We start from the raw sequence: 12,757 nt of genomic DNA, 5'->3' as shown, positions 1-12,757 counted from the left end.
AGAGTGTGCCTTTTGGGGCTTCAGATGGCCCTGGGGGTCAGGGGTAACCCGTCCGTTCCCACGTGGGTGGTTCCCCGGCAGCAGGGAGTTAATCTGCTATCTGTAGGGAAGGCTTCCAGAACCCTCCTCCCTGTCCTTATTTGCTCAGGGCCTGAACATCAGAAACTGAAACCAGCAGGCCTCCAGGTCCCGCCAGCCCTCATGGGATCCTGCCCGGGTTTACCTTCTATGGGGAGGTCCGGGAGGGCTGGGCGGGGCCGGGGACTTGGCGGGCCTGGCTTGCTCCTCCTCCCCGAGAGTCACCCCCGCCCTGCCCTCGCTGCCAGGGACCAGCGTCCCGGGGGCGGGGGCGGGGGCGGGGGGGTGTCGCATGAGGGCAGACAAGCTGGGTGGCTTGAATCCTGCCCCGGACCCTCACTGCCTCTGAGACACTGGGTAAACCACCAAACCTCTGAGTTTCGGGGGTTTTTCACTGTAAAGTGTGGATACATAATGCCTAGCCTGTGCACTCAATAGCATATGTACAGCGCCTGGAACATACAGAAGCGCTCGATATACCGTCACTGTAATGGTATCCCTAGTATTATTATTGCTGCTGCGGTTGTGACAATGGGTGGGGCAGCCTGCCTGTGAGGTAGTAAGAGCCCATCATTCCGAGTGTTCAACCACAAGCTGAAAGAGATGGGAAAAGAGGAAGGGACCCGTGCTTGAGCGCCAGATGGACTTCCGCATCCTCTAGGAAGCTCAAGCAACGTACCACATCCACTGAATCAAAGGCCCTGAAGGTGAGTTCTTTTAAAAAGTTCAGCTTCATTTTACAAAACACTGATCCAAGTCAATAATCCCTACAGTTTTCATCTTCAAACAAACCCTTCTGTTATTATTACCCCCTACCTCACTGATTACACAGTGTGAAATATTTTGTTGACTGAACTAGATATGTTAACTCATAACTAATTTATTTACTATATCTTTAAATTATTAACCAAAGACTCAAGAATTCATTCAATAAATAGTAATTCATTCAACCAATATTTATTTGAGTAACTTCTATGTGCTGGGTACTGGGGGGGGGGGGGAGGTGGATAAGAGCTCTGTCCTTGTGGGCTCTCCAGTCCAGTGAGGGAATTCAGAAAAAGAACAAGGATTCAAATATTGACATGGAAGCCAAGAGAATCCCACTGAGCATAAGATACCAAAAGTCCTACAAGAAGCAGATCAAGTTCAAGTACCATTCTATATTAGCCTCGTTATAGACAAAGGTGAATGTTATTCCTTAACACACTAACATTATAACTTTTATGGATCCCAAGAGGTCCAGGGTCCTTATATCAAGAACATCTAAGGCCTTGTGAAGAAAGGAAGACCCTTTTGACCTAATTCCTGCTATGTGGCCACAATCTACCTGCAGGTGCCCCCAAACTTGGAGAGCACAGCAGCTAATAGTGTGGACACTGAAGCCAGGTTGCCTGGGGGTTGGTCTCCAGCTTGATTCCTTAATAGCTGTGTGATCGAGAGCAAGCTACTGTGTGATCATAGGCACTTAGGCGATACCTTTATGTACCTATGTTTTGTCTTCTGTAAAGTGGTCTGAATATTAGTACCTACTTTACAATGTTGTGAGAATTACTGAGATGGTACTTAAAGCAGGTGGTAGGCACTCAATATTAGTATAGCTGTTACTATATTATTTTTTGCTTTTGATGCTCTCTTTGCCTGGAGAGCCCCTTCCCTTGCTCTACCTGGGGAACATGGAGTTATTAATGCAATGCTCCTTCCTCTTGAGAGCCTTCCTTACTTTTATTTCACCAAGCAATTTGACACTTTTTCCCTATGTTCCTTTAGCTCTTTGTATCTGCCTCTTACAGCACCTCTCGTACTGCAATCAAGTTTCTTGCTGTTTTTTTAGATGTTTTTTCTTGCTCACTGGATTATGAGTTCTTGGAGAGCTGTGGCCACATTTTATATTGACATATCTTTTCATCTCTAGGGAAAGATGTCTCTGGGACAGAAAAAGCCCTTGCTCTATTTCTTAAATTAATGAGTGGGAGGATGAAAGAAGGTTGGGTGAAGTGACTTGTCCAAGATCACAGAGTTCAAATCCAGGGTCTGCATTTAGTTTAAGTTGGGAAAATTACTTTTCTGATCTTCTGGTTTCTCATCTGAGAACAGATCTGATAATAATGGTACCTCTGTCTTGGGGTTGGGAGTGTTCAAGGGTATGAGCTCTAGAATAAGATTGTTTGGGCTCAAATCCCAGTCCCACCTGGGATTTGAACTGTGTAATTTTTTGACAAGTTTTTAAACTTGCTGTGCCTGGAGAAGACAGATCTTAAATTAAAAAAAAAAAATTAATGAGCTGTTCATAGACTTAAAAGAGATACTCTTTGTAAAGGCCTGGGCGCCTGGTGTAGAGAAGGTATTCAGTAAGAAATATTGGTTCCCTCCCCCCAACCTTCTAACCAGTCGGCCCTGGACTCTGAATGCCTGAAACAGCTGTTCAAATGCCACATTTTGCTCCCAGTGACTAATGTCCCTTAAGCCAAGGTTGGAAAGCCGACTCCAGAACTAAGCTTATATTTGAGTGCTGAATTAGATGCTGGGAATGTAGCTGACTGGTTTGTTTAATTAATAAGGAAACTTTTGAAAAGGGGCAGTTTAAAATCAACAAACATGTCAAGAAAATTGAAAGGCAAGAGCTAACCCAGTATTTCATATGTGAGTTTCATATGTCATTGGAAGAGTCCCTGATATAAAGGCATGACAGAGAGATCATCCAAACCAATTTAATGTTTTACAAACTGTAAGAACGGTGATCAGAATCAGTTTAGGAGCAAATTAACCAATAATCAGAGCACAGCATTATAACACTTCTTGAATTTTCTACTGCTTATCACAATATATTCTAATAAATTCATTCAAAATTTTCCAGTGTTCACATGTCTAGTACTAAGCCAAAGGGTGTGGAAAAGAGAAAAAAGGTATTTTCATTTTGGACCTAGAATCTGATCATTCTTCCACACGAATTGCCCCAAACCTCTTTTTTTTGGTGGATTTGAAGCTGATATGAGGGGGTCCTGGGCCTTGGGAGCTGAGTTGTCAATGGCTCACCCAGCAAGCATTTGGCAGTTCAGTTCAAAGAAATAGGAGAGGGCAGGGCCTAAGCGGGACCTGAAGGGATGAGCCACACAGTGGGGGAGGGAGAAGGGCAGGACTCTTATTAGCAAACCCAGATGCCTGCCAAGTAGGAAGTGTGTCTGAGTTTCTGAAGAAAAGAGAGAGTTGCAGCTGTTAATTTTAAGCTCAGGCCCCCAATAATCGAAAGAAAGTGAGCATGTGTGTGTGTGATAGGGGTGGGGTGGTAGTATAGCATTCTCTATTCCCTAAAACAAACTCTACCTGTTTCTTCCACCTTAATCTTTCTTAACCTAATACTTCCTTATCCATACCTTCAGTCACATCAGACACCTATTCCAAGAAGTCTTTTCTGATATCTCCAATTTGGGAGAGAAGCTCTCTTTTCTTCCCCATGTGCCCATAGAATTTTGTGTCCCCATTTTAAGACTTCTCATAGAGTTTTTTAATGATATGCCTACCAAATTCCTTCATTCTTTTTGTCTTTTGTCTTCTTGTTTAATAGCTTTCTGGAAGTATGCATCATTGACATACAATAAACTGCATGTATATGAAGGACACAATTCAATAGATACAGACCTGTGAAACCTCCATCACCACAAAGATTGTGAACATATCCATCACCCTGGAACACGGGCTTCCCTGGGGAGAAGCTGGGCTCACCCAGGGCATGGAGCTCAATACTGGACACCTTACAGTAGATGACACTGTGCTGTGCAGGTGTCGGGACTTGGTCACAGAATATACACACAAATCTCAGCCCAGATATGACTACTGCCAGTTAAAATCTGAGTGAGTCACTTAAAATCTGAGCCTCAGTTTCTTCTTTTGTAAGTCGGGGGTGATGATACACCTCCCTTCTCTCAGGAGAGTTCTGTGAGACTCCACTGAGCCGGGAGATAAAGTGCTCTGTAAACTGTGAAAGGTTAGTCCTGGGCAGGGGATTAAGCCTGGATCAAGCCAGCAGCACACTGGGAATGCCCCAGCTCTCAGGGCTATTTAAGGGCCACCTTGGCATCCAGGGAAGCTGAGTGGATTGGCGATTCCTCTCCGAAATGGCCAATAAGGGCTATGCCCGGTGGCCTTTAATCCTGGCCCAGTCACCAAATGTCAAGGATTCTTTTCCCTCAACCCTCCCCCCTTCCTCTGTATGGACTGTGTTTATTTACAAGGTCTCCCTCCCTCCAGAAAGTTGCATGTGATCGGAGGATTCCTCCTCTGGCCTGGAGCCAGCTGATAAGGGCAAACCATCTGCTGGGGGCTCCAAGGACTCCTGGGGCAGGAACCCAGCAGGTGAGGGGAGGCAAGGGGAGTGTACCAGGCTCAGCCGCAGCTTCCTTTGGCCAGGACTGACAGAGGGACAAGACAGGGACAGAGAGAAGGAAATAGTGTCTAGTTTAAAATTGACTTGACTATAAAATCACACCAGATTTGCCTGACCAGGTGGTGGTACAGTGGATACAGCATCGGCCTGGCATGCTGAGGACCCAGGTCCAAAACCCCGAGGTCACCAGCTTGAGTACGGACTCACCAGCTTGAGCGTGGGGTCACTGGCTTGAGTGTGGGATCATAGCCATGACCCCATGGTTGCTGGCTTGAGCACAAAGGTCACTGGCTTGAAGCCTAAGGTCTCTGGCTTGAGTCCGAGGTCACTGGCTTGAGCAATGGGTCACTGGCTTGGCTGCAGCACCCCAGTCAAAGCACATATGATAAAGCAATCAATGAACAACTAAGGTACTGCAGCAAAGAATTTATGCTTCTCATCTCTCTCCCTTCCTGTCTGTCTGTCCCTCTCTCTCTTAAAAAGAAAAAAGAAATCACACCAGATTTGAAGAAGCTTCATGTCTCCTTCTGTGAAATTTTTTCCCCTCTTTAATCTGCTGTTGCTTAGAAAGAGAAGTGAGGCCGGCCTCCCAGCCCAGAGGCGGAGTTCAGGGCTAGCTGTCACCTATTTCTTGTGTGAGCTCGGTGAATCAGCTTCCATCTCTGGGCTTTAGTAACTAGAGCTACCATTTCTTGAATACCTGCTCTGCATCAGCCATTACACTGCACTTGCTCTACACTTCTAGAAGTAACTCTCAGAGCTCTATTGAGAGGACAATATTATTCTTATTTTACAGTTGAAGAAGGTAAAGTAACATATCCAAAGTCACCCAGAATTTGAGCCAGAATTTGAACCATTGCTGCCTGACAACAGAATCCATGTTCTTTTGAGAACCTGCAGATAGCATAGCTCAAGGAATGAACTTGATAATAAATTATTTCCTCATCATGCTCTGTGAAAAGAAGGCTCTGTGACCAATTAATATGAGGAATATGTCATACAGTATTCTTGTCATTAAAAACATCACAGGGCACTTTTGTGTCTAGAAGGTCCTGAGAAGTCCTGGAGTGAAGGAATTTAATTTTTTTTTTTAAACCAAGAATCTCCGACATGAAATTGCTCATCGATCTTTTCTCCTATAATACCTATTCGTATTCCAAGAAACAAGTGCTCCTCAGAGTACTGTCTGGGAATCTCGGTTGAATCAGACTTGGGGGGGCTGCAGAGTTTATCCATCTAGCTCTAAGAATTCCATTAACAATGCTGCTTCTTTTTTTTTTAAACATCTCCAGTGATGAGAGACTTATGACCTGGTGGGAAAACCTGTCCACTGTTGCGCACAAGCAGTGGTTAGAACAGTGCTGCCCAGAAGAAAGATGCTGCAAGCCACATGTGAGATTCTACACCTTCTAGAAGCCACGGCAAAAAGGATAAAGGAACAGGTGAAACTAATGTAATAGTATATCTATGAATTAACCCAACGAATCTAAAAATATCATTTCAACATGAAAATCAATAAAAAAATGATTGAGATAGTTTATATCTTTTAAAAATTAAATCTTTGAAATCCAGAGTAGCCGCATTTCAAGTGCTCGTTTGGCTAACGTCTCCCACCCTGAGCAGGTATTCTCTAAGCCGATCTCAGCTTCTCCAGCTTAGGGCCTTGGATTCCAGGACATGAAAAATAGATGCATAACTCGGATACCACCCCTGAAGATGAGTTCTCTCTGGCTATGTCCTTGCATATGTCCATCAAATGTCCCCACCAGGGAGCTCAGCCCTCTGTCAATGATCTGCTGAGATCTGTTCCTCCCTCACAAAGGGCCTTCCAAACTTTAAAGTGCTATATTCTTCTCCTAACCCTTAGTGAGGCAAACTCAGAGTGACTCAGGAGTTTTAATGGTCTCATTACACTGTTATTTTGTATTGAACCCACAGATAGCTGCTAATACAGTGCCCGGCCCGGAGCAACTGCCTTCTGTTCCCTGGGCCTCAGTTTCCCTATCTGTCAAATAATTTTTTGAGTTTTCTATGATTCAAGCTCTTTTTGCCTCTTCTTATCCATACCACTCTCTTCAACCTACCTATTAAGTTTCCTTTTAAACCAAGTCTTAAATGCAAATTCAGAGAATAGTTATATTATCATCATATAAAACCATCATCATAAGCCTTTCAGAGTGTTCACCACGTGCCAGGCACTGTGATTAGAGCTTTATATAGCATCTCATTTAATCCTCTCCATACCTGAGGGCAGTAAACATAGCAATTATTACCTCTCATAATTATAAAAACTGAGCCATTGAGCCATTGAGTCATAAGTCACACACCCCACAAAGGGGGACAGCTTGCTCTCTGTCCCTGATCCCAGGCTGTGAATAAATACAGCTCCAGAACTGGACCCTGAATTGGGTCCAGGCCTCAGATCACTAAAAGGAGACAGGGGCTCAGGAAAGCTGCCTTCTGCCTTTTCTGGTTGTTGCTAAAACCCAGAGTGTCATCCTTTTCTTTTGCACCAGAAAAAAAAATATTGCTAGAGTTTCCTTGCTAAGGAAATCCTACTCTTCACACGACTTTTGTCCCAACCCCTTGACCTTTCAGGAAAGGGGCTGAGACCCTGGGGAGGCTCTGGAGGAGACCGGAGGAGCTCAGTGTCCCCTGTCTAGGACGGGTATTTTTAGAGCTGGCTGAGCTGTTTACAAGGAAGCCGGCCCCTGAACCTGTCCTCTCCCTACAGGGAAACACTGGCCACCAGCCCCACCCGCCACCCGGACTCCCGCCAGCCCTTCCTTCCTCCCTCCTGACTGCTCCTTTCCTGTCATCTCTATCCATCAGCACATGGGTGCACTGTCATTACCGCCCTGAGAAACATTGCAGCCCAGGGCAGCGATAGCCTCCTGGGAGGACCAAGTGTGACCTGACACTGGAGAAAAGCAAGAAGCTGCCATCGCTTGAGAAGATGGCCCTGGCAGCTGGCAGTGGACCGGAGGCCCTGTAGATGGGCATTTCTCTGAAACTGTTAGGGCAACTGTTAGGGACCCTCACTCTCCTGCGCCTTCTGAAAGCCAAGTCCTGAGAACCTTGGAGAGAACAGGGATGGTGGATGAAGAGGCCACAGAGCAGGAGGGGGCTCTTACCATGTGCCAGATGCTCTTAATTGCGACAAGGTGCTTATCCTCCCGAGCCTCCCTTTCTGCAGCTATAGTACCAGGAGACTTTGAATAGTGGAGGCTCTGCATTCAGTGACTGTCCGAGCTTCCTCAATAATTAGATGAAACTATTTAGGCCTACCTCACAGGGTGGCAGTAAGTATTAAGTAAGATAGAAAGGGAAAGCCCCTGGCACACCACGGGCATGCAATACACAGGGCCATTGACACTAATTTCCATAAGGCACAGAACATGTAGGTTCTCTACCAGGAATGCTCTCCTTATTGTAGTTCAGGGTTCTTTAACCTTTAACTTTATACAAAACCTCTCCTCCAGTTATGCATTTTTTAAAATGAAGTATTTATTCCTTCTCTCCCAGCCTGCATTCTTGTCCCCCTGTGGTTCAGGAGTCTTGTAGCAGACATCGAAAGTTCCTTCTCTGAGTCACAGTTCTGTGGCTTCCTGGACCAGCTGCACATCTGGACCCCACCCCAGTAGCTCCTGAGAAACATCATCCATACCAAGGGCAGCTAGACCTGACCCAGGTAAGTCAGTATTCTCAGGGTCTGACCCCAAGCTAGCGGGGCTGCGTAGGAAAGTGGACCCAGGCAGCCCAGCTCCCACCCAAGCTTCCCTGGACATGGGAAGGTTACAAGGGCTCCACGCTCCTCAGAGGAAGTGCCATCCCACTCTGTCCTGTGGGCAGGCTAGACTTCTCCTCCAGCGGCTGAAAGAGGTTCAGGGATGGATATTAGAGGCACTCAATCCCCGCCACGCATCCTCCCCCACCTCCTGTTTCCCACTTCCCCTCCCCAGCCTTCTTTCTTCCCCTTCCTCCACTTCCTCCTCACACCCAGCCTCCTCCTCCTGCTCTTTCCCACAGCTGTTCTTTTAACCCAACTGATAGCCCACTATATTCCTAAAGAGGGAAGACCCAGCAGAGGGCAGAGAGATTAACTTCTCCCTGTGGCCTCATGCCTCTGCGTCTCTTAGTCCTTCCACCAAGCTGTCCTGGCGGCCGCTGATGTGCCAGGCACTGGCCAGCAACTCAAGGGCCTGGCCAGTGCTAACACCAGGGGCCAGTGAGCCTGCTGGGCTGGGGGCAGGGCAGCAGTCTGGGTTGGTTGAGGAAATTGCATGTTTAAAAATGTGCCACCTTAAGACCTGGCCGGTTGGCTCAGTGGTAGAGCATCGGCCTGGCGTGCAGAAGTCCCAGGTTCGATTCCCGGCCAGGGCACATAGGAGAAGCGCCCATCTGCTTCTCCACCCCTCCCCCTCTCCTTCCTCTCTGTCTCTCTCTTCCCCTCCCGCAGCTGAGGCTCCATTGGAGCAAAGATGGCCCGGGCGCTGGGGATGGCTCCTTGGCCTCTGCCCCAGGCGCTAGAGTGGCTCTGGTCATGACAGAGCGACGCCCCGGAGGGGCAGAGCATCGCCCCCTGGTGGGCGTGCCAGGTGGATCCCGGTCGGGCGCATGCGGGAGTCTGTCTCTCCCTGTTTCCAGCTTCAAAAAAATACAACAACAACAACAACAACAACAAAATAAATAAATAAATAAAAATGTGCCACCTTAGAAAATCAAAATTAAATTAAATTAAAAGGCGCCACATTTTACCATCTGCTCTACTGTCTCAAGGCCCTGCTTTCACACTTGCCTTGCTTTCACACTTTTTCTAGTTTCATATAATGTATTACCTTAACCCTAACTAGAAGGTGACACGTCGGCAGAATGCAATTATGGAAAGGGGTGCTCTGTTTCTCCCCATCCCCTGCTCACTAGAAAACAGCTACAGCAAAGGCAGTGAAGGCTTGAAGTGTAGGGTTTGGGCAAGAAAGAATGTCAGGTGAAGAGGCTAGAGACATGGTACAGGACAAATCATGCCAGCAGCCACAACAAGGAGCCACTGCCCCCCCCCCCCATTCTGCACCAGGGGTGGAACACAGCAAGGATGTGGAGGCCGGGCTGGAAAAGGGAGAGAAAAGCCACAGGGAGACCTCATAGGGGACAAATCTGGTTTCACGGACTTCCTTAATCCCTAACCCTTCCTTCTAAACCTTCCTGACTTTACAAACCTGGAGGTTTCCAAGGACATGTTCGTTCCCACCCTCTGTCTCTTATTAGATAGGTGACCTCAGGCAAATCCTTTAGCCTCTGTGGCTTTATTTTCTTCATCTGTGAGTCAGAGAAAGTATAAGAGTGTGTGTGTGTGTGTGTGTGTGTGTGTGTGTGTGTGTGTGCGCGCGCGTGCGCATGTACATACTTAGACAAATACACACATACCAAGGATTGTTATGAAGTTAAGTAAATAAGACGCTATAGAGGAAGCCCTTTGGAAAGCACAGACAGTTCCCTATCTCTCCTTGTCCTCATCTGCTAGTCCCATCCCATGAGGGGAAATCCTCACCCGGAAAGCCGTGTTCACACTGGCGCAGGTCCCAGGGCATGCGCCCCGCTGAGCCCGGGTCTCTCCCTTTCCATTTCCCTTGTTGACTTCCAGTGTGTGACTGTTGTTGGTTCCCTGGTGGACAGGCAGTTCTCTATGACTTGCCCAGCTGCCATGCTAATGTCTCACCTTGGATCCTCGGGGGACGCTCTGCTTAGGCAGAATACCTAATGAAGGAAAAATTAGAATTAGAAAATGTCAGGTGTCACAGTGATCATTAGATTAAACCACGGGGGAGAGTAATGAACTTTGAGCTCCTACAATATATGGGGACTGTGTTGGGTACCTGAGCTACAGATTGGAGTGAAATTGGCCCCTGACCTTCAGGAGATCACTGCAGAAGAAGAGGCCAGTACATGAATAGGGAAAGACACACAGTATGCCTTGCGGGGCTGAACTGGAGACACCCCAAGTCCTCTGGCCCTACCAACCTGAAATTATATTATTATTTATTAGTACTCTGACTGTCTTCCTACAAGGGTGTAAGTTCTAAAAAGGCAATAATTTTGTCTTTTTTACAACTGTACTCTCAGCACTTAGTAGGTGCTCACTTAGGAAATATCTGTGAACACGTACATGGCCTGAGGAAGCACAGAGGGCTGTGGCTGCTTAACACAGTATGGATGGGGGTGCGTTACAGAAGACTTCTTGGAGGAAGAGGCCTTGGCCAGGAGTATGGTATTCCCAAACTTACACCTCCTTCAGCATTCCCTAGTTCATGACTTCCTTACAGTCAGTGAGGTCATACCCACTTTATGAATGAAGAAACAAATCTCAGAGAAAGGGAATCAGCGAGGTAAAGGTTACCTAACTGGCCGAGAAAAGATTTGAGCCCAAATCTCCTAAGTCAAAAGCCCAATGCCTTCTTCACCATTCTAAAAAAAGACTAAGTCCAGAAGACAGATCATCATCACCAACATTAGCATCAAACTTCATCATCATTTTTATGGCAGCCAAATTTGAACGAGTGCTCCCTGTATGCCAGGCAACTTTCTAAGAACCTCACACTTGTTAATTTGTTCTTTATAATCACCTAATGATGTAGGCTCAGTTTTTGTTTGAAAGTTATAGATGAGCAATTGAGGCACTGTTAAATAACTTTCTTAGGGCATGTTGGTAATAAGTGAAAAGTCTGGTCTCAGAGCCTACAGTCTTGATCATTTCATCTTCTGCCTCAACAGACTACGTCTGCCTCATCCACCTCTAGGAGCTTGCTGGGACTTCATAACTGAGCACTCTCTATGCTCCGGGCATTGTGGGGAAAGCTACAAAGAAGAAATTAATCAAGTTCCTGCCTTTACAAAGCAACTGACCTAGAAAGAAAGATGTAAGTCGAGAGGCTTATACCGTGTCCCTATGATATGGAGGAAGCAGATGAGAAAGAATGAAGGCAGTGCAGTAGATCAACTGACTCAGAAAAGGGAGGTGGAAGAAAAAGACAGCTGTTACAGCCACTGTGCCTTCCCCGGGGCTTGCTAATTTGGTTTCACTTTCCATTCTGTGATTGTCCCTATATTTTTCTAACTTAAATCTCCTTTTTTTTGCTGAAGCAAATTTAATTTGGGATTTTGTTCCTTGTAACAGTTTTAAATAATAAAGGCAAGAAGTTGATGAATTCCAACTTGAAGAGAAGGGGACTGCATGGAAGACACGGGTCAGAGGCGGAATTAAAAGAATGTGGTCACCACTTTGATGAGTCATGCGAGCAAAGGGGTGTCTGCGGGGAAGTCCCAGGCTATTGCCTTGAGATATTGGAGAGAGATGATAGTGTCTTTAGCAGAAGTAGACAATTCAGAAGATAAACTGTAGCAGAAGTAGACAACTCAGAAGATAAACTGTGCGGGGCTGGGAGGAGAGGAGAGGAGAGTGCGTTCCTTTAGTTAGTTATGCATTCATTGGACAGTTATTTTCCAAGCCTCCTCTCAGCACTGGAGAATCAACAGTGGATGAGATGAGCCTAGATTTGGATAGTATGTGTGGGCCATCATGGACTTAATTATTCGACCAACAGTAAGCCCCAAACTATGATCCACGCACTGTTCATAAAACTGAGCACAAATCCAGGCAGTGATGTCCAGCAGGCAGCTGGAGAGAGGTTTGAGCTGGCGTTTCTGCTGTAAGCATCGTTCCCATAGGGATCATTTTGGCTGTTGTGGGAGAAAACTCTTGAAGAAGAGAAGTCTAGTTCCATAAGCCTTGTCTATCATGCTTCGGCTTCATCTGTGAGCTGAGAACAAACTGTTTTTCTGGCCCGTCTTGCTGAGTGCAGACACAGAAAGAGTCCAATCTGGTGCCAGCCTGGATTTACACACCAGCCTTCCCAGGTAATCACATGAATGACCCTGAATGAGTTGGGTTTGCCTCTCAAGAGTCTTGCTTTCCTCCACTACAACATGAGGACGTGAGTGCTTATCTGGGTGTCAAGAGTAAGAAAGAATGTACAAGCACATTCACGCCACTGCAAACATGAATACCTATACATACCGAGCTCTGAATAAAGGACTTAAATAGAAGCCAATATTAGGGGGTTCGACTGGCACACAAGAAGCTTTGGGGCCACTGTGGCTGGGTTTTGATTCGCCTATAGCAGCTGATCCCTGGCCCCTTCCCAGTCCATAAGACAGGCAGTAGTATTTCTATCGATTAGAGAAGAAAGAAAAACGCACGCTCTGCTGTCCTGGGCAGAGCTGCCTTCTGAGAGGCAGAGAAAG

At 46.5% G+C, this 12,757-nt stretch overlaps 1 long non-coding RNA gene across 2 annotated transcripts; it reads left to right on the top strand.

The window, feature by feature from the left end:
• Positions 1-411: 411 nt before the first annotated feature.
• On the top strand, positions 412-12,143 carry LOC136397686 (uncharacterized). 2 transcript variants are annotated; one of them, XR_010749899.1, is made up of 5 exons: positions 412-785; positions 5,752-5,901; positions 7,985-8,150; positions 11,228-11,373; positions 11,631-12,143. It is a non-coding gene; the product is annotated as an uncharacterized lncRNA (long non-coding RNA). The 2 variants fall into 2 exon arrangements; XR_010749898.1 differs by having other exon boundaries at positions 11,228-12,143.
• The last annotated feature ends 614 nt before the right edge of the window (positions 12,144-12,757 follow it).

The sequence above is a fragment of the Saccopteryx leptura genome, chromosome 3 (assembly GCF_036850995.1).
Source record: "Saccopteryx leptura isolate mSacLep1 chromosome 3, mSacLep1_pri_phased_curated, whole genome shotgun sequence".
NCBI lineage: Eukaryota > Metazoa > Chordata > Mammalia > Chiroptera > Emballonuridae > Saccopteryx > Saccopteryx leptura.
Note: the sequence above shows the minus strand (reverse complement) of the source record. Positions and strands in the feature narration are given on the sequence as shown.